The sequence below is a fragment of the Protopterus annectens genome, chromosome 1.part0 (genome assembly GCF_019279795.1).
Source record: "Protopterus annectens isolate FY-2018-M chromosome 1.part0, PAN1.0, whole genome shotgun sequence".
Classification (NCBI taxonomy): Eukaryota; Metazoa; Chordata; order Ceratodontiformes; family Protopteridae; genus Protopterus; species Protopterus annectens.
Genome location: NC_056725.1, coordinates 622,254,402 through 622,276,395, shown reverse-complemented (window position 1 = coordinate 622,276,395; position 21,994 = coordinate 622,254,402).

The following is a 21,994-nucleotide window of genomic DNA, read 5'->3' as shown; positions in this document are numbered from 1 at the left end:
TCATGGAGAGTCCCTGTTGGATAGTACCAGAAAGTGTCCTTTATTACAAGGAATAAAAGAGCCTCATGGAACAAAAAGGACTATTTTTTTTCTTTCTTTCCTGAACTTTGTAATGACATGTGCAATCAGGGAATGTAGGAAAGGCATACAGAAATCTCACTTATCATTTTGAAATAGTCTGGAAAATGGACAACATTAACCCCTTGTCCTACTATAAGCAGAAAAGACGATGGACCATATTCTCCCATGTGACAAAAAGTTCTATCATATGAATGGTCTACTTTCAGAAGATCTGATCTAGATATGGCTTCTGGATCCACATCTCCAGTTGAAGGAATGGGACCTGAGCATCTGCTAGGATGGTTGTGTCCCTCAGGGTGTGAACTGAGAGTAATGTCTCCATCTACGGCTTACTGATTGACGTGCATCACCCCCTCTACATAGTGTATGAACTTACACCTACTTTGCTTACTTAACACATGATGAATTGGGTGGTGGATGAAATTAGGGATGGTACCTGGAAGTAGCTTTCACTCAAAACGCCTTGAGGATAAGGAACACTGCTTACAGCTCCACTGGATGATGTGGAGCTCCATTTCCACACAGGATCACATCCCTTGAATTATGGTGGAGACAAAGTGAACTACCCTTTCAATCAGTGATGCATCCCATCATCAAAATATGTAACAGATTCACCTGTAGTAATGAGAGGACAACACAGACAGTCAGACACAAAGACTGTTGTGAACTGATTGCCATTCCATAGGCCAGCAATATGGGTTTAATATAGGACATCTGTGAGTGAATGTGTTGGCTCCGGAACAACTGACGCAATGCAGTCTACTGTGACACACATCCACAGATGCGCAAACAGCTTTGTGAAGATGATAATGGCAGTTATCAAGCACAAAAGATGCAGAAGGGTCTGAGCTTAGCCCCCTGTGATGTGTCCTCAACCAGCTTGTCAACCCAATTGCTTTTTGGACCTTCTCTTCTGTAAGGAATAAATGGCTTTAGAGTGTCCAGCTCCAAACCTATAAAGGCAATCCTTTGAGGTGGGATCAGAAAAAATGTCTCGCAATTTGTGGTTACATCAGGCACTGAGACAACCATAAGACTATCCACTGAAGAGACTTTACAAATAAGTCCATTCTAGGAGGTTGCCATCCAAATAGGAGAACTCATGGACATACTTGCCCTGCAAGGCTTCAGCTGCAATGAATAATACCTTGGTCAACACTGTCATGAACCCCAAAGAGTGATGTGCCAAAATCATGTGCAGTGACACAATTAGGCACCCTGTAGCAGCACAAGCATAACCCCTGGAGAATCAATGTCTGGAGCTGGGTATACCATATCTAATGTTTGAAGTTACTGAGGTCAAAGTTGAGACAGAAACCAAGTTCTCCCTTTAGTAATAGGGTGGAGTGTGATTAGAACCCCAATTCAAAGAGACAGCTCTATGGCCTCTTGACAGCAACATCTGTGCCTTTTAATTTCCCTGTAGAGATAAGCAAAAATGAATTAATTGTCCTGGAAAAGGCCTCAGAAGAGTTCAACAAGGCCTGAAAATCAAGTGACAATTTGGTAAGGGGAAAAGGATGCATTTGTTGAGATGAAAAGACATATTTATTTATTGACATTTGTTAACCGGGTTTGTCCAGCTAAGCCAGAGACCCATTTTCAGTGGAGACCCGAGGAGAAAAGCTCCAGTTACAAACACTTTACAATACACAGAAATTCAGTTTACAATCTGTAAAAATTCTGTTTATAATACATAAAAGAAACTCGCATTGTAGGATAAGAAATAATGAGTAAAGTAAAACACATCATAAACTATATATACAATATATATATTTTTTGGACATGTTTGGTGAAATACTACTGTCAGAGCAATTTATAAAAAGTTTGAGGAGAAGTATACTTGTGAGATCTGAGAGATGAGAATGCATATATAAGGTGCAAAAGGCGCAGCAGGTAGATTAAGATGCAAAGCCAAGAAAAAAAATAAGGGTAAAAGACAGTAGTGGAGTTAGGTAGGGTCTTGACGTGCAAGTTTTGGTGTTAAGTGAAGTCTGAGTTCTTTTTTAAAGTGTATAGGGTGAGTAATGGAGCATGTGTGTGTTGGAAGTTTATTCCATGCTTGGGATATGGAGGATTTGTACAGTAGTTTACTGATAGTTATCTTAGGTTGGTAGATGTCTAAGAGTTGCTGGTTAGAGGTGTGGAGTTGAGGTTGAGGGTATAGGTGGATACTAAGGAGGAGACAGCAGGGCAGGAGGATTGTTTGTGTAGTATGGAGAGAGTGATTTGAAACTGTGATAGGAGGAATTGTTTTGGAAGTTCCAGCCATTGTAGAGAGTTGAGTGCAAGGCAATGGTGAGAGTTATAAGGGGAGTTTATGACAAATCTTGCTATTTTGTGGTATGTTTGTTGGAGTTTGGCCAGGGTAGTGGACTAAATGTTAGGATTGGGGTGGCATAGAAAAGGGAGGGGAGTAGAAGAGCTTGTGCCAGGGAGAGTCTAGCAGTAGAAGTAAGGAATATACGGTTGCGATATAGCAAACCCAATTTTTGGTGAGTTTTTTTTTATAGCTTGAAGGATATGCAAGTTAAATTTCAGTTCATCATCAATGATGGTACCTAGAAGCTTAGTGTGGGAGTCAGGTTGTATGGTGGTGATGTTTGAGGATGTGATGACAAAGGTAGATTTAAGGTAAGAGAGAGAATGAGGAAGGAATAGCATGAGTTTGTTTTCTTAGGGTTTAGAATGAGTAATTTATCAGACAGCCATTTTTCAATAGAAAGAAAAGTGTCAGTGCGAAGGTCAGAGATATTGCTGGAAGTGCAGATAAGAGTTGAGTCATCAGCATTTTGAATTAAGAGTAGATTGTTTGCAGTAGATATGAAGTTCATTCATAAAGATGTTAAACAGGAGGGGACCCAAGATGGAATCTTGGAGCACCCCAGTAGACACCGGAAGGTAGGGTGAGCAAGCGGAGAGCCATTGAACAGATTGTTGTCTATGAGGCAGGTAGCTAGAGAAAAAAGCTAGGTTGGAAGCAGATAGATTGAGGTTAGCAAGTTTAGATAGCAGTAAAAGATGAGAGACAGTGTCAAAGGCTTTGGAGAGGTCAAAGAAAAGACAAGATATGAGGTGGTTATCACAGGCCTCAGCTACAGTATGTGTAAATGATAAGAAGGCTATAGCAGTGCTATTGCTGGGGCAGAAGCCATGTTGAGTGGGTGTGAGAAGGTTCTGCTGGAGGAGATAGCTTAGGAGCCAAGTATGTACACATTTTTCGAGTATTTTGCAGACAGGATGGCAATTGGTCAAAAATTAGATGGGTCAGTGGAGTTTCACCCTTTATGAAGGGGTATAGTGAAGAAGGACTTCCAAATCTCTGGCACTGTTGCCTCCTGAATAGATCTATTGATTAATAGCGATACAGGGTAGGCTATGGATTCAGCAGCTAGTTTTAGGAAAGTGGGTGGGAGATTCTCAGAGGAGGGAGAGCATGGTTTAAGCTTCTGTAGGAGTGATTTAATGTAGGCAGTAGGAACTGGTTGAAATGTGAAGAGGTCATTGCTGTGAGGGTTGGGAGGGGTTGAGGGGGTATATATGTTGGAGTTAGAGGGTGTAAGTTTCTGGACAGTGTCGATGAAGTGTCTGTTGAGAAGGGTAGCAGTTTACAGAGGAGTGTTATTTGGGAAAGGGGAGGGATTGGAAGGGCATCCAGAACTGAGTGACTGCAAAATTCCCCAAGAGACACAATCAGCGATAATTGTAAGTCTGGTCTCAGAAGAGGTAGAAGTGTATATAGAAAAAGGCACAGGGAGAAATCTAAGGGGTAAGGAAGCTATCAAAGGTCAGCAGGATGGCAGGCTAGAGAGAAAAATACTCAGAGATGGGAGCACAGAAGATAGGGATCTACAGAGAATGAAACAAGACCTATCATTATGGTAAGAACATAATTTAACATTACGGTAAGAGCTATCTTACATGATCCAGTCCATCCACCTCAAGTGAAGGACAAAGTCTCCAGCTACAGATCTCAGGTGATATCATCACAGAATAGCATGGAGAACAGTGGCCCTGAAAGAAAACCTGGGCCTTGAGATCACAGCCAGCTGATATTGCTGGCAAAAGTATGCAGTGATGCCCATGCCATAACAGTATAGGCACCATCTATAGAATAGTTTCTGAAGAGAGATGATGAGGTAGCCACAGATCTTAGTTTTACCTGGAATGGGCTTGTTACTAAAGACATAGCAAAACGGAATGCGGTCAGACAGGCACCCGGACAATGTAACTTTAGATATTTTTTGGCCCAATTTTTTGGAGACAAATGAGCTGAAAAGTTGATTGTCTTTTCTGGAGTCTTTTATTCTGCACAGGTGGAAAGTATAGTTGCAGAAGTCCTATCCTACTTACCTGTAAGAGTAAGTGTCTGAATTCCTTACTGCCTCAGTGGCATTTGGGTTATCTCTGCCGAGGTAACCCAGGACAGGCCAGCTTAAGGCTCAGACTCCCCTTCCTCGGTCCTCCTGTGACAGTTGACTGGTTGAGCATAAATTGAGAGGGAAGCCTCATCTGTTATAGGAAGTGAGTGTTCAGACTTTTTGCTTACACAAAAGAGGAAAGGAACGTACCTGAAGCTGGAATCATCTAGCAAGAGTAAATTCACAAGCTGATCACAATATCATAAATAAAAGCCAAATCAAGTAACAACTGAATCAAAGGAAGTTGAAACCCACCTCAACTATACACAATCTGGGGGATGGCAGGTAGGTGCTGCCACTGAGGCAGTGAGGAATTCAAACATCTACTGTTATAGCTAAGTAGGACTTATGCAACTGTACTATGCTCATAATTTCCACTGCATCAGTGGCACTTTAAATAGATTCCCAAGGCTTACCCTATCTGGGAGGTGGAAGGATAAGGGTCCAGGAACCACTGGAGAATGGCCCAAGCAAAGCCTGTTCATCCAGTTTGTAGTGCTTTGGGAAGGTATGAGCAGAAAACTAGTTTGCTACCTCCAGAATGCTTGAGAGTCCACCTCCTTTCTAATATGCCATCAAAGATGATAAGGCTCTAGTCATGTGACCCTTAACCTTGCTTGGAAGAGATTTACTATGGTGGGATAACAGAAAACAATAAGAGGATAACCATTGTGCAATAGTTTGATTGAGACAGCTTGACCTTTGTTAGACCTCTCATACTACAAAAACAACTTTTCAGCATTCCTAAGGGGCTTTGTTCTGCCAAGGTAATACCCGAGCTGCCTGTGCACATCCAAGGTATGTAGAATCTTTTCTCCCTTGTTTTTTGGATCAGGATAGAATACTAGGAGACTGATGGCTCGATTCAGGGTAAATTCAAAAACAACTTTAGGCATGAATGATAGATTAGTGTGTAACACAACTCTGTCGTTGTGAAAAATGAGACAGAGGTGGAGCACCATAACAGCTTGCAGCTCAGGAGACTTGCCTTGCAGATGACAGAGCAAAAATAAGCAGTCTTCAGTCTTCCAATTAATGAACAATAAATTAGCCTGACAGGCACATTCCAAAGGAGGGAAGGTCAAATTTTTCAAGAACAAAGTTGAGAACTCAAGTAGGAATAATTTTCTTTTGAGGGGGGATCTCACGTGCAACACTCCCTTCTGAAACTGTTTAACTGTAAGAAGAGATGAAAAGTGGGGGGAATCCATGGAAAGACATGCCAACATGCCCGCAAGATGAACTTTGACTGAAGAATATGAAGTAGCTCACAGAGATATTTCAAAACAAGAGGGGGTCAAAACCCTTTTGTAACCTCTGCTGTTGTCTACGCACTATCTAGAAAACCTTGCTCACTTGTAAATGTAAGATTTTCAAGCTGCAGGTTTTCTTGTCTCTTTAAATACCTGCTGTACACTCTCATGGAACAAATCCCTAAAAATGTATCAAAACATAATCATCCAGGCTGTCAATTGCAAATGCTCTAAACTGGGGTGTACCATTCACCCATGATGCTGTGAGAGCAGATCCAGTTTGTGAGGAAGTTTGTGATAATATCCCTAGGCAATTTTCATTGCAAGGGAGAACCAACTATGCCAGGGCCAAAAGGGGTTTACCACAATGATCTCTGGTAATTTTTTTCTGAATCTTTAGACATACCTTGGGAATCATTGGAAATGGTGGAAATACATACAGGAATTTTACTAACCATGGGAATAACAGTCTGTCTTCCAAGCATGACTGCAAAGATAGTAAACTGAACTAATAAAATGTAGACCAACCCGGCTCCACGACAATCAAAGGCTTTATTAGACAAAACCAACGAAACAAAGAACCAGCAATGAATGAACAATGTACAAATAAAATATCAATATCACTTTGCGCTTTCACCCATCCAACAACTTGGGCATCATCAGAGTGATAAATAATAAGTGAAATCCCAGTTCTTAAATTCACTCTCCAAATTATTGTTAGAACTCATTTGTCTGAGACTATTTTTGGCCAGGCTGCATGGTGAGAAACATCCTAGTGGAAGAAGGAAGAGAAGGAAAGGCAGAGGGGTAAGAGTGTTCTGTGACTCGACCTAGTCATTCCTTTGCAGAGGGTGATCCTTTTTGGGAAAGAAAGGCCTCCTGCTTGGCTGGGAATTTTGTTTGTTCTGCCCCATGAAGGAAGATGCCTTATTCAGGGATAATTTGGGTACATGAAGCATCCTAGATACTGGCATGCATTAATTCACCTCTGTCATCCCACTGTTTGAGAATCTATGCACCAGAAGGCCCAAACACCAATTCAGAACTAATAGCTGTATTCAAAATGTCATCTTTTAAATTATCAGAGAAGTTCTGATTACATAATCAAGCATACCATCTTAATACAACAGAAGCAGCAACACTTCTTTGCCCTAAAGATCTGGCCATTTTCCTTCTTTATCAGAGGGCATTGGCTTATATGAAGCCAAGGACTTTTTTTATTTCAGCACAAAGCTGGGGGATTGCAGATGTCAGCAGTCAAATGAGAAAAGAGATCTGTCATATCCAAGGGTACCCTATATTTTCTCTGAGCCTTTTAAGGGACTGCTGGAATAGATGTCCTGCAGGCACTTTATTATAAACATCTTCCAATGCCGAGAGAGGAGATACCCACAGAATTGGACATCAGTTTATATACCCTGCCTAGCTCTGGGGTAGTTGCAGACTGCTTTTAAGCAAAAACATAATTAAATCTAGAAATCATCTGAGAAAATAGAGTAGAAAGGATTAGTCCAGATAAAATCACTTTAGCTAGCAGATCTAGGAGACTCTCTTTCTCTGATTCCCTCCCTGTGGGAGGAATAACCCACCATGTTGCAGTTTACAGTAGTTTATTCAGTTAAGTAGGTACACGGATAAGTGCTCTTGTTCTAATACATTACATTCAACAGGTCAGTTATTTAAAGGCAGTTACAGACAATTGTGGGAGGTTCCATGGGAGCTGACTGAAGGAAAATCTGGGAGATGGAAAAACAAGGAGCCAATCCCAAAGCTTAGAAGGTAGTCCCTTATTTGAATAGTCCTGAAAGACCTGTGAGGGTTTACCAGCTCAGCATCCTGTGGAACCTCATTCTTAGTTAAAAAGTTAACTATTAAAGCATGACAACACACGATGAGCTACAACTATAGAACTATATTTAAAACATTTTCACCTGAGCTTCATCAGGTCCATCTAATAGAGTGGTGTCCACTTTTATAACTGAAAATGCCTGCTTTTACAAGACTATCACCAGACTTTATTAGTCTGTTTTGTAACATGTGAAATGAGAAGCTGTGCCTGCATCAGTGGGGCTCATACTCCATGGAGCAAAGTATGAAAGCTTTATTACAGAACTTGTTTCCAGTCTATAACATGTAAAATGAGAGGCTGTGCCCAGTTTTATAGGGCTCATTTTCTCCTGACATATAGTATTAAAGGCTAATATTCTCCTGTATAACAAAAAACATTTACAGTCCCAGCATATTTCATATAGATGCATGATAAATGTGACTAGTTCCCATTTTTCTTCCTCTTGATAAAAACAGCTCTTTTTATATGCAGGGGAGGTAGTCACTTAAAGCTACACTAGGTGATTCCCATTTTTGAACAGTACATGCATACAATGGAAAGCAAGTCATTTTTTACAGAGCTCGTGGATGTCCACAAGTAGAAGGATAAGAGTAAAAAGTGAGTAAAAATTGAGATCTCAGAACCATTTACATAGGCTTACTGTGCCCATGGTAAAACCAAGTGATGACCTGCAGGGCATACAAACACTTTTAGTAAACAGAAGATCCTCTTTGAGCATAGGCAAATTGTGCCTAGCAATGTGGAGTGCTGCTCTGGAACAATAATTTTTATTCTACTAAAGATTAGAGAAATGTTGTTAAATGCAGATCCAGTGGCTACAGAATCTATACCTGGCTGCTGAGGGGTAGCAGCAGTGAGAGGTGGAATGGTCTTGGTCCCAGAGCATGGTTTTAAAGAAACACCACCTCCTACAGTTTAACTCAACTCTTAGGTTGCTTTTCACCTTACAGTATGATTTCAGTACTGTGTAGGTATCTGAAACCTGCATATGCTTTACAAAACTTTCATTTCCTCACTTTGGTATCAAAGGAAGGGAAAGACTACCCACATTTTTTTAAGCTTAACTTCTCTTAAGTTGCAGAGGAATTTTCCTGCACTAGCATGACATACCAGAGATACAGAGAAATTTGAGTCAGGAGCTCAGGCTGCTGTAAACAAGACAGAGGGGTGTGAAACTGTTTTCCATTGTCTTTATTGCAGAGAGGAAGAAAGCAACACTGATTCACAGCTTATTACAATGTAGCCATACATTTCATAGCAATTAGATCAAAGGCAGTTGTCACCTCTTTTGACAGATTTACATAAGCAGCATCACAGTACTGAAATGCTAAGCTTTAAACTTTAAATGTTTTACTACTTTACATTTTAAGATGACGTGAATGTAGTATCAAAGATGTCTATGACATTTAGAGAAAAGTCAGAAAATATTTTTCTTGAGGGGCTGTCAATTCATCTTGGACTACAAGAAGATACTTTGAACAAAGGCCTGTAATTTTCAACTATTCTGGTTGAAGCTGTATAATTTGTTAGTATACTATAAAACAAGCCTTGAGACATACACAAATGAGGGCCATTCAAAAATAAAAGCAGCAGCCCTCTTACAGACAGTATATAAGTGACTGACACTAATCCCATTATATGCCAGTGGAATGGGAATACACCGTTACTTCCTTATGTCTAGCATGACTCATATAAAGCAGACTTGAAACTGATTATGGGAAAGAGAAAGGCTAAAAAGAAAAATAAGATAACATTGATAGGCCAAGCCCCATTGTCAGCCATTTTGCAGAAAACATATTCAAATTCTATAAGAAGCAGTCAGAGTGATTTTGAGATGTTAAAATAACTCAGAAATCAGACAGTGAAAATTTGATTTTTTTTTTAGTTCAAAGGTAGAATTTTCATTTAAGACACTCCAGTCTGGGGTCTCCACTGTCCATCTTCTTCCTGAGTCTAGGGATTACTAAGGGCTCTTTTGTTCAGGTAATTCTGCTCTCCAGGTTCCAGGTGGTGATTTGGGGCTCTTCTGTTCAGATTTTTTCCCTCTTCAGGTTCCAGGTGGTAAAGTTATTGCAAAAGAGAGCTAGCTAACTCTGTGCCTGGCTAGATAAACTGGGAGGGATCAGGTAGAAGGGCAGTTAACCAATCTCCTGTGAGAGGGGGTGGTGCCATGGGGCCCGGGTGGGGTTAGATAATATAATAGGCTGATGTAAGTATGGGAGTGGGCTGTCAATCAAACTGAGTGGCTTGCGTTTGGACAACTTTTCTCACTCTTACCACCAAAGTCCCAAATCAGTAGTAGGAAAAAAAACACTCTTCAAATAACTGAAAGCGGCTGTTTAAGTTTGTGCACATCATGTGAAGAAAACAAAATTAACTTTCAAAGCCATGCCAGTTACTTATAGATTTGTACACATCTAGAGATCTCTCTCACAGACACACACAAATAATGTGGCTTGTTTTCCATATCACTAGTTTACCAGATAAACCATGCTAATGTAGATTACAAATGTAAATTACTTGATTGATTTTTTTTCATATTAACAGCTGCAATTGGTGATAATTAACAGTTTATATCCAAATCCTGGGTTAGGCATTTTAGCTGTAGGATTTATGGTTTAGTTTCCTGAGTGCAAGCACATTTTTAATAGTAATGCTTGGGTACAGACCAGGGAGGTGGTAGGTGTCAAGAGTGATCTGCCAACTCAACTTTATTTTTTCCCAGGATGGCATTTTTGTTTCCTTCAAGTGGACCCATAGTGAGCTTGTCCAGAATGTGAAAGTGGAAACCTCCATGGTCTGGGAAATCAATACAGTGTTTTGCTAGTTGGTTTCTGAGGATCTAGAGTCTAATGTCAGGCAGGTGGGTGTGCTACCCTAATTTTGAAATTGTTCACAGTTTCCTCTATATAAAAACAACTGCACCCATTACACTGTGCACAGTATATCACAAAAGCAGTGTTGCAATTACCAGAACAAGTGCTGTTGATTTTTCTTCTGAGTACTGGATAAAAGAAGTAGTCCTTGTTGCTCAAGAGGGGCAAGTTCCTCTGTTGTCTTCCACCAGTCTGAATTTGCACTCTACCCAGTCCCTAATGTTCCTGGCTCTCTCAAATACAAAACAAGGATGAGATCCTAGAAGTTTTTCCAGTTGTTTATTGTCTGTAATCATTACCCAGTTGTCAGGCATGATTTTTCTAATTATTTTATAATCTACTGGAAAAGTGAGTAACATGCTTCTTTTTCTTTTGTCCTCCTGTGGATCCTGGTGTTGGTTTCTGTTGAGCCCTAGGAGTCTCCCGGAGGTCCCTCAAAATGGGGTCATCTGCCTCTTTTAAAGTTCTGATGGGGTTGAGGATGGAGTTTAGTAGTCTATTGCTGCACCCCCTAGCCAGGAAGTCTTGGTGTAGGGCTGATTAGATTTGTGATGAAATCTCTGATCTGGTGATGCATGCTTTTACTGTGCAACAACATATTAACTCTGGATGGTTTTCTGAACAGGTTATTGGAGGGGAATATGTTTTTTTAGTGTCTTTGGATATGGTTATATGAAAAAAATGACTGTGTTCTTGCTGTGACAGGTTGTGAATTTAAGGAAACTAGCGGAATTACTGATATAGCAAAAGTCTTTAACTGTGGCTTCATCCCCTCCCAGATGATAAATGTTATCAATAAAATGGAGGTAGCATTTAATTGATGCCAAACAGGATCTTTGGTACACTGCCTCCACCTCTCATTGTCCCAGAGCTACATTAGCCAGTTTTGGGGTCATGGCCACCCCCATAGCTATTCCAGTACTGTGCTTATAAAACTTGTTGAACATGAAGTAGCTGTTCCTGAGGGTTAGGTCCAATAAGCTTCCTAGAACTTCTGTCCCTCCTGGTAAAATATTTCTGCCATTTTCATATGCCTCTGTTGCAGCTTGAATACAGTAGCTGTGTGGAAGCACTGTATAAAGTGCTTTCACATCTATTTCGACTAGGATAGTGGAATTGCTAACTGAAATATCTCTAATTTTACCAAGAAAAAAAAGAGAGTCTAAAATAAAAGATTTGTTGGCCTCTGCCACTGGTATTATCAGGGCATCAAGGTAGATGGATGTCTGAGTTCTGGAACCACCACTTGCTACTACTGGTCTGTAGGGAGGATCAGAGATATTCTTATGGGGTTTTGGGATCCCAAAGAAGCTTGGTATTTTGAGTGGGAGTGAACAAAAAGTCAAAAAACTTGGCATCTAGTAAATCATCCTCAGTGTGACATCCTTAGATGCTCTCAAATTATTAGAAGCAACACACTTACTGTAAAACCTGTTATTGTCAAGCATGGCCTCAATCTTGCAGTTATAACCAGTTGTATCTGTGACTAAGATGTCTCCCCCCTTATCTGCCTTCATGATCCTGTACGTCTTATCTCTGCTCAGATTTTTTAGAGCAGCCAGTTCCTCCTCGGTAATGTTGTATAACTTCTTCATAGTTGGTTGACCAAGGGCCCTGTGGATATCAGCCTCACATCTGCTCTCATACACACTTGGTGGGGTGGACGGTAGGGGTGGGCAAAAGTCACTGGCTTTTTTCATTTTATACTATTGTCATTTCTATCACTGTTGCTTCCATCCTTATATCTTTGTCCTTGAAAAATACTTTGAGATTCAATTTCCTCACAGACAGTTTTAACCTCTGTCACTGTTTCCACCAAGTTACTTCTGTTAAATGGTATAAAGGTCAGGCCCTTACCTAAGAATTCTTGCTCCAGCTGAGTCAGTGGTTTTGTTGAGAAGTTCCAGATCTTAGTCCTTTTTTTTTTTGTTGGTTCTAGTGGGTCCCCTTAGTTGTGTCAATCTCTCCAAATCCCTCAGCTCCCCGGCTCCTTCCCAGGACTTGTTTATCTGCTGTTGGTGGCCCTGTGGAGATCTCTGAGTCAGGGTGAAGGGCTGTTTCACAGTATGCCTTCCCTGTTGGGATCTGGTGGTTCTGGTTGGTGATTGTTTCCCTCTGTGGTGTTTTCCTCATGTCGGTGGTGGGTGCACGTAAATCAAGTCCGAGTTTCTGGAGGTCCTGGTGAGAAACATTCCTGTTGTCTCCTTCTACATCACTCTAGTCAGCAGTGTGTGCATGATCAGGGTCCCTTGTGTACCAGCATCATGCATGGGGAGGTCTGTCATGTTTCCAGTGCCTACCAAAATGTTTCCCACTATTGTGTCTAGGTGGCTATCTCCTTCTCCTGGTAGAAGGAAGATGGTTTTGTGGTGCCTCCTTGTCCCTTAAGACCCTGTTGATTTTTTTTACAGTTTTTCTCTTAAATTTGTTTTCAAAATATGTGATTCTGTTTTCAAGATCTAAAAATCTAGAAGAGGAAGCAAGGTTGTCCTTGCATATATTCTCCAGGTTTAGGATGCTGCTAATAGTCAAATCCTGCTGGGTTTTGTTATGCCCAAGGAAGATCCCAATCAATGTGTGACTAGCATCCATTACAATTGTGTCCCATTTTCTGATTAACTCCTCTTCCATGCTGTTCCACATGGGTTTCCTGAGCAGCTTTAGTCCCATAGGAATCATATATTTGTCAATACTGTTCTTTAGGTAGATTTCTTCCCAGTAAAATCTTTTCAGTCTTTTTAGTTGTTTCTTGAAGGAGGAGAAAGTTGTCTGTAGATTCATGTTGGATGTTGTCCCTTGCTTAGCCATTTGTGTGGTTGTAATGCTCAGTGTGCTGGGTTACGTTTACCCAGTTACATGTCTTCAGAAGGTTTTTAAGTTTTGAGTTGTTCATTTCCATATCACTGGTGGTCTCCTTAAATTGATTATCTCGAGTGTATAACTCCTTGGGGGTGCCAAGGATGAACAGAAAGCAGAGGTAATCCAGAGAGCTTGAGTGAATTCTGGTATCCCACCTGTGACCTAGGGTAACAGGACAAAGAAGAAACAAGAGTATAAAGGATTAGTCTAGATAAAGATCACTTTAGTTAGCAGATCTAGCAGACTCTCTCTCTCTCTGATACCCTCCATGTGGGAGGAATAAAGACATCTAGTTGAAGTTTCCAGTAGTTTATTCAGTTAAGCAGGTAGATGTATGAGCATTCTTGTTCTGATGCATTACATTAAACAGGTTAGCTAACTAAAGGCACTTACAATGGTGGGAGGTTCCACGGGAGCTGATTGGAGGAAAATCAGGGAGATGGAAAAAGAAAAATAAGGAGCAAATCCCAAAGCTTAGAGGGTAGTCCCTTATTTGAATATTCCTGAAAGAGCTGTAAGAGTTTACCAGCTCAGCAGCCTGTGAAACCCCATTCTTAGTTAATTTTTTTAAACTATTAACAAAGCATGACAACACACTATGAGCCACAACTACAGAACTATATTTCAGAAAACACTTTCACCTGAGCTTCATCGGGTCCATCTAACAGAGTGATTTCCACTTTGATAATTGAAAATACCTGCTTTTACAAGGCTATCACCAGACATTATTAGTCTGTTTTGTAACACATGCAAAATGACAAAATGAGAGGCTGTGTCTGCATCAATGGAGCTCATATTCTGTGGAGCCAAGTATGAAAGTTTTATTACAGAACTTTTAAAGTCTATAACATGTAAAGTGAGAGGCTGTGCCCACTTCTACAGGGCTCACTATCTCCGGACATATATGAAAGACTAATATTCTCTTGTATAACAAAAAAAATATAGATTTACAGTGCCAGCTTATAAGAGATGTGTGTGTATATATATATATATATATATGTGTGCGTGTGTGTATGTGTGTGTGTGTGTGTGTGTGTGTGTGTGTGTGTATATATATATATATATATATATATATATATATATATATATATATATATATAGATTAATAAGACAAGTCCCCATTCTTCTTCCTTTTCTTGTTGATAAATATGGCCCTTTTTATATGCAGGGGAGGCAAAGTCACAAAGCAACACTAGGTGATTCCCATTTTGAACAGTACATGCATCCAGAGAAATAGCATACAGTAGAAAACAAATATGTACACAAGTAGGAGGAAAAAAGTGAATAACGTTTGAGACCTCAGAACCATTTGTGTGGGCTTACGGTGCCCATGGCATAAACCACCAAGTGGTGAACTTCAGGATATAAAAACGCTTTTAGTAAACATAACAATCTTAGCTCTTCTTTGAGCATTGGCAAATTGTGCCTATGGTGTAAATAATTAAGCAGTGTGGAGTGCTGCCCTGGAACAATAATTTTTGTTGTACTGCAGATTATATAAATGCAAGCCCAGGCTTACAGAGTCTACATCTGATGGCTCTGGGGTAGCTGCAGTGACAGGTGTAATGCTCTACTTCCCAGACCATGGTTTTAAGGCACTCCAGTCTAGAGTCTTCACTGTCAAGCATCTTCCTGAGTCTATGAGTTACTGAGTGCTCTTCTGTTCAGCTTACTCCTCTCCCTGGGTTCCAGGTGGTGAAGTTAGGGCTCTTCTGTTCAGATTCTTCCTCTCTTCAGGTTCCAAGTGGTAAAGTTACTGCAAAAGAGGGGCTAGATAGCTTTGGGCCTGGCTAGATAAAGCACTGAAAATTGGGAGGGATTAGGTGGAAAGGCAGTTAACCAATCTCCTAAGAGACGGGGTGGTGCCATGGGGCCTGGAGTGGGGTTAGATGATATAAGTGGCTGATGTAATCAGTATGGGAGTGGGATATCAAACTGGGAGGCTAGAGTTTGGACACCTTTTCTCACTCTTAGCACCAAAGTCCCAAATTAGTAGTAGAAAAAAAAGCACATTTCAAACAACTGAAAGTTGCTGTTTAAGTTTGTGCACACAACGCTTTCAAACCCATGCCAGTTACTTATAGAGTTGTACATATCTAGAGATCACACATACTATATATATATATATATATATATATATATATATATATACACACACACACACACACACAGATAAAATATGGCTTGTTTTCCATGTCACTGGTTCACCAGATAAACCATGCTAACGTAGACGCATTGATTTACAAATGTAAATACTTGATTTACTTTTTCATATTAACAGTAGCAGTTGGGGTTAATTAACAGTTTATGTCCAAATTCTGGGTTAGATGTTTTAGCTGTATGATTTCCATTTGAGCCATGATGTGTTACAGTTGAAAAAATCTTCTGCTGAAATAAAAAATGCTTTTTACTTCTAATGTAATGACAACTTAGTAAACATGTGCTAGATCAGTGCGAGCAGAAGTCACATATAACTCCATTGCAAACCACGAACAATATAACATATCAGACTGTGAAAGAGAAGCCTCAGGAACCACTGCATTTTTGTGCTCATCTATAAAAGGCCAATATTTCAGTCTCCCTGTGAGATTTAATGACAATTACACAACTTTCAGGCAGAGATAACATGGTATTCTGCTGCAAAGCACATGTAAGATAGTTATACTTCCCTTAGGAAATTTCAGCGTGGCTTAATATCAACTTTTGACCATATCACTTTTACTGTGTTTGACCATGGCTTTTAGAGCATATCATGTTAGAAGTAAAAAAAAAAAAAAAAAAAGTATTTTTCGAGTTATTTATATAATTTTTACTTCTGATAACATGAAATCTTAGTAAAGATGGATTCCAGACCACTGCAATAGTCTGCATCTTGGAAAGTCCTATATAAGCCTACAAAGGAAATGGAGTATAATCCAAATTGTGAAGACTACAATAGTGAAGCCCTATGGAACTCCTGTGTTTGGTATCTATTTTAAAAAGTTGTGTCAGTCCTCCTTTCAGCTTTCATTACAAAAATTACATGGGAGAAAGAAATTATGGCATTCAGCAACACAACACATCCAAGACTTTAGGGATTTCCATGTACTTCATTGCTCATCTGACATCCCTACTTTAGCTGCTTCACACCATGCATTCAAACCACAACAGTGAAAGGTACAGCAGGCTTTACGGAAATTCACTGCAGAAGTATTAAGCCTCTTTCAGAGCCTTCCAGATATCTGACTTTTGGATGTCTGCCAGCTTTAGCTTTTCAACAGCCTAGCACACAAGAGAAGACTGGAGTAGAGGCAGGTAGGACCAACAATTGAAGTACCTGGATTCCAAAGTGGAAATGATTATTTGTATCTACTTCATCCAAAACCAAGGTTGGGCGGACACAGTGTTATAAGTAGAAGGGACATGTGCTCTTTGGATCCTGTTCTGGAATGAAAAGATCAGTCAAGTGTCTGCCCTGGAATGCTTAATTAGGTTGTCATTCCTGTCTGTATCAGTTTATAGTAGGCAGCCACCATCTACATCTTTCATAACGATTTCAATGGAGAATGACCAAATCAAGGTTCTTTATCCTTTTTCAACAGGCACCAGTTTAATCACTTCTGAAGAGGAGAAAAGACCACTCCTTAGTAGACTTTTTTTTACTCTGAAAGTGTTCCAACATGAAGTGCTAACTGAAGTGACAGTGAGATGTCTCATTATCCAAGATCTTCTTGGATTCAAGGACATAGGAATATTCAGAATTTCCTTCCCAGTGGGGATGTTGACCACAACAGTGACTCTCCTCTATCATTATGACTCCAGAAGGGGGTGACCTGGGTTTACCTGGCATGGAGAATGATGTGTATATAGTAAGCAAGTGGCAGGCATGAGTTGATGGGCCTCACTGTTTACAGCAAAGTACACAGGATGAAACATTTGGTTATGGAAGGCTTGCATTTAGCCTGGCACAGGCTTTAAAGTGGCTTCCTTCACCTCTTCTGAAAAGGCCCTAAAGATGCCAAGCAATGCACACAATCCAACAAATGAACCATTACTATGGGCCAGATTATGAAGGAGACCAAGTAAAAAAATAAACCTTGATCGGTCTGAAGAGGGTTAGATTACATTCCTTGATCCCAAGCTTAACCACAATATCTTTACTGGGGGAGTCAAAGGACTGCATAGTCTGGCCAGGTACTACGATGCCCAGGAAGAGTCAGTGAAACACACCCTACATAAACTACAAAGGTTGGTCAGGAGAACTTTTCACATTCCTGAAATTCATCATCCAGCAACAGGTGCAAGGCTGATTCCTTGTTAGTTATTACACAGCATGTGAAGTAGAAAGAAAACAAGGGCCATCTCAAATGGACTTCTAAGGAGGCGGCTCTGGGCAATATGTGACCTCCAGATCCTGTGTCGTCTCCCACTAATCTGGGACTGACTTGCGATGAACAAAGGACCCATCATTCCAAACTGCCATCTTCTTCATTGTAATGTAAGCTTTCATTTTCTTGCTTCAAATTCTGCAGGTAGACAGGCTGAAACATTAGTAAAAGCAGCAATCCTCTGTATGTTGCACCTTTCCTAGGCAATGAAGGCAGACAGATCCTGTCAAAAAGCACAGACTTCTTATTGCTTATCACTAACTTTTTGCCCTCCTGTACATCATTTCAACCCTAACAACTTCCCCTCCTGCACTTGAATATATTCCTTTTCAAACACCCCCTCAAACATTTCTCATCCTGCTCTTTTTCTAAGTGATCTCATTCACCGCTCTATTCCTGTCATGCATCTCCTGTATACCCAAGTTATAAACCTTCTAGATACACAAATTTGGAACAGGCAGCCTAAATACAACTAATCCTATACTATGCTGTGTCAGTCACATGCTATTACCACTATCCTCCTACAATGGATATAAAAGTTTACACACCCCTGTTAAAATGTCAAGTTTTTGTGATATAAAAAAATGAGAACACAATAAATCATTTCAAAACTTTTCCCACCTTTAATGTGACCTATAACCTGTACAATTCAATTGAAAAACAAATCTGTTAGGGAAAAAAATATAACTAAATAAACTTACAATACTCTGGTTGCATGTGTGCACACATCCTTAAACTAATACTTTGCTGTGTGTGCACACACTTAAACTAATACTTTGTTGAAGCAATCTGAAGAAGTGATAGTGTTATCGCAAAAGCGCTCACTTTTTATTACTTTCTATTTTGATTAATAAATAGAGGTTTTTACCCAGTCATGTTGGCCTGGTACGTGTTTTTTACTTCAAGTTCACATTTACTCAGTTGCCTGCTACAGCAAAAGCCATGGTTCGCAGATAGCTTACAAAGCATCAAAGGGATCTCATTGTTGAAAGGTATCAGTCAGGAGAAGGGCACAAAAAAATTTCCACAGCATTGGATATACCATGGAACACAGTGAACAGTCATCAAAAAGTGGAGAAAATATGAGACAACAGTGACACTGCAAAGAACTGGAAGTCCCTTCAAAATTGATAAAAAGACAAAAAGAAAACTGGTCAGGGAAGCTGCCAATAGACCTACAGCAACACTGAAGGAGCTGCAGGAATTTCTGCCAAGTACTGGTTGTGTACTACATGTGACAACAATCTCCGATATTCTCCATATGTCTGGACTATAGGGTAGGGTTGCAAGACAGAAGCCTTTTCTTACAGAGGAAAACATCCAGGCCCAGCTAAAATTTGCAAAACAATATGTCATCTCCCAAAAGCATGTGGGAAAATGTGTTATGTTCTGATGAGACCAAGGTTGAATGTTATGGCTAGAATTCCAGAAAGTACGTTTAGCACAAAAACAACACTTCAAATCACCAAAAGAACACCATCCCCATGGTGAAGCATGGTGGTGGCAGTATCATGCTTTGGGGTTGCTTTTCTTCAGCTGGAACTGGGGCTTTAAGTCATGGTGGAGGGAATTATGAACATTTCCAAATACCAGTCACTTCTGGACCAAAACCTTCAGGCATCTGCTAGAAAGCTGAAGATTAAGTGGAATGTCACCTTTCAACATGACAATGACCCCAAGCATACATCCAAATCAAGAAAAGAATGGCTTCACCAGAAAAAAATTAAAGTTTTGGAATAGCACAGCCAGAACCCAGACCTAAATCCAATAGAAAATTTGTGGGGTGACCTGAAGGGGGTTGTGCACAAGAGATGCCTTCGCAATCTAACAAATTTGGAGCGCTTTTTCAAGGAAGAGTGGGCAAATATTGCCAAGTCAAGATGTGCCATGCTAACAGACTCCTACCCAAGGTGCTTCAACAAAGTATTAGTTTAAGGGTGCACACACAACAAAGTATTAGTTTAAGGGTGTACACACTTATGCAACTAGCTTATTGTACATTTTTTATTTTTTATATTTTTCCCTTAATATATTTGTTTGTTTTTCAATTGAATTGTATAGGTTATAGGTCACATTAAAGGTGGAAAAAGTTTTGAAATGATTTATTGTGGTCTCATTTTTTTTTATACATCACAAAAACCTGGCATTTTAAAAGGGGTGTGTAAACTTTTTATATCCATTGTATATACTACTACTGTCTTCCCTCCCCTCATATAGAATTTTATAACTTACATCATTATATTTCTTAAAGGTTTTTACAAACTTATGCAAACTAAAAACTCCCTTCCTACTTACTTCATTATGTATCTTGAACTCATTGTAAACCTTTCTTCATTGAAAAGTAAAGAACACTAAACTTCTTTACAATAATGTTGCCCTTCGGCTATCAATCCATTAACCTCTGCAAACTTTTACAGCTGGAACAACTGCACAGACCTATGATTTTTTCTGTAAATTATTTATTTTATTTATTTATTTACATTTGTTTACTGGGAAATTCCAACTGGATGCAGGTCCTATTTTAGCGGATGCCCGGGGAGAAAAGCTCCACATCATGTACATGATAGAGATACAAAGTTGCAGCAATAGTAAACATTACAGGTTGTTGGCTTTAATACAATAAGATATTGATTATCAACTGTATATAGAGTAAATGCTGCAAGTTAAGTTAGTTTATTGTCATTTATAATATTAGTAACACAGTTGTCAGAAAAGATTTTAAAGTATGCAAAGACAACTAGCTAATTCTGACTGTGGTTAGTAGTGGTGGTAGTATAGTTGGGTTAAGAGTCTAGCTGGGTGGGTAATGGTGGGGGTGTTTGTCTGGATTAGAACAAGGACAAAGCCAGTGCAAATTTAAGTGGAATTTGAGTGCTGTCTTGAAAAGGCTGCTGGAAGGTAGAGTAGTTATAAAGGGTGGAAAATTGTTCCAAAGTTTAGATATGGTACATGAAAATATGGCTTCTCCTGCTGTGTTTTTGGGTTTGATAACAGTGAGTTGATTTTTGTTGCTTGATTTTAGGGGCCTAGTGGAGTGATAGGGTTGGAGAAGGGCTTGAAGGGAAGGGATGTTATGGGGGTGGTTAATAAGTTTATGAGCAAGGGTGAGTTGAGTAAAGTGAAGGAGTTGTGGGAGTTCTAGCCAGTTTAGTTCTTTAAGGGAAATACAATGATGGCTGCGGTAGGAGGTTCCAGTGGCAAATTTAGCAATTTTGTTGTAACAAGCATCCAGCTTGTGTAGGTTTGTCTGTCTAAGGTTGGTAAGCATGGGGGATGCATACAGTAGGGTGGAGATTAGGTGGGAATTGGCTATGGAGATTCTAGCCACCTTGGTTAGGAATTGGTGGCTTTGATATAATGCACCAAGTTTCTTGTGAAATTTTTTTATTGTGAGAGATATGTAGGTGTCAAATCTAAGTTTGTTGTCTATTTCCACACCAAGTAATTTTGTGTGTTCTGATGGAGAGATGATGGTATTGTCTTTGGCAATAATGTTGAAGTGGTGGCAATAGGGGATAGGGGAATGGGTGGCTTTGGAAGGTTGGAACAGAAGAAGTTTTGTCTTACTTGGGTTGAGTAGGAGCTGAGAATGATTCCTGTGCGATTTGTTGTAGTTCTGGTACAGTGGGGCAGAGCAGATGAGAGTAGAGTCATCTGCGTACTGTATAAGAGATGTTTGTGTGGCGGCAGTATGTAGGTTGTTAGTGAAAAGTGAGAATAGCAGAGGGCCAAGGATAGACTCTTGGGGAACTCCGAGCATAACTGTGAGGCAAGGTGATAGGTTGTCGTCCCAGATTACTGATTGGTGGCATTTGTGTAGATAGCTGTGGAACCATTTGCAAGCTGATTGTGAGAAGGAGAGGTTGGGGAGAGTAGTAGCTCATGAGATACCATGTCAAAGGCCTTTGAGAAAACTAGAAATACAGCAGTAGAGAAGAGGCTATTGTTGTTGTAATGAAGTATAGTATTGGTGAAGGAGAGCAGAGCGGTGGTAGTGCTGTGATATGGCCTGAAACCATGTTGGGTTTTGGAGAGGAGATTATTAGCTAGGAGGTAGTTGGAGACCTGGGTGTTTATACATTTTTCAAGTATCTTGGAGAGAGGGGAAGAGGATAGCAATGGGGTGGTAATTGGAGGGGTTGGTGGAGGGGAATGATGTGGGATATTTTCCATACCAAGGGAACATAGCCTTCTGTTATGGAACGGTTGATTAGAATTGAAATTGGGTAGGCAAGTATATCAGCTGCAATTTTCAAGTACTCAGAGGGGAGGTTGTCAGTTGTGAGTT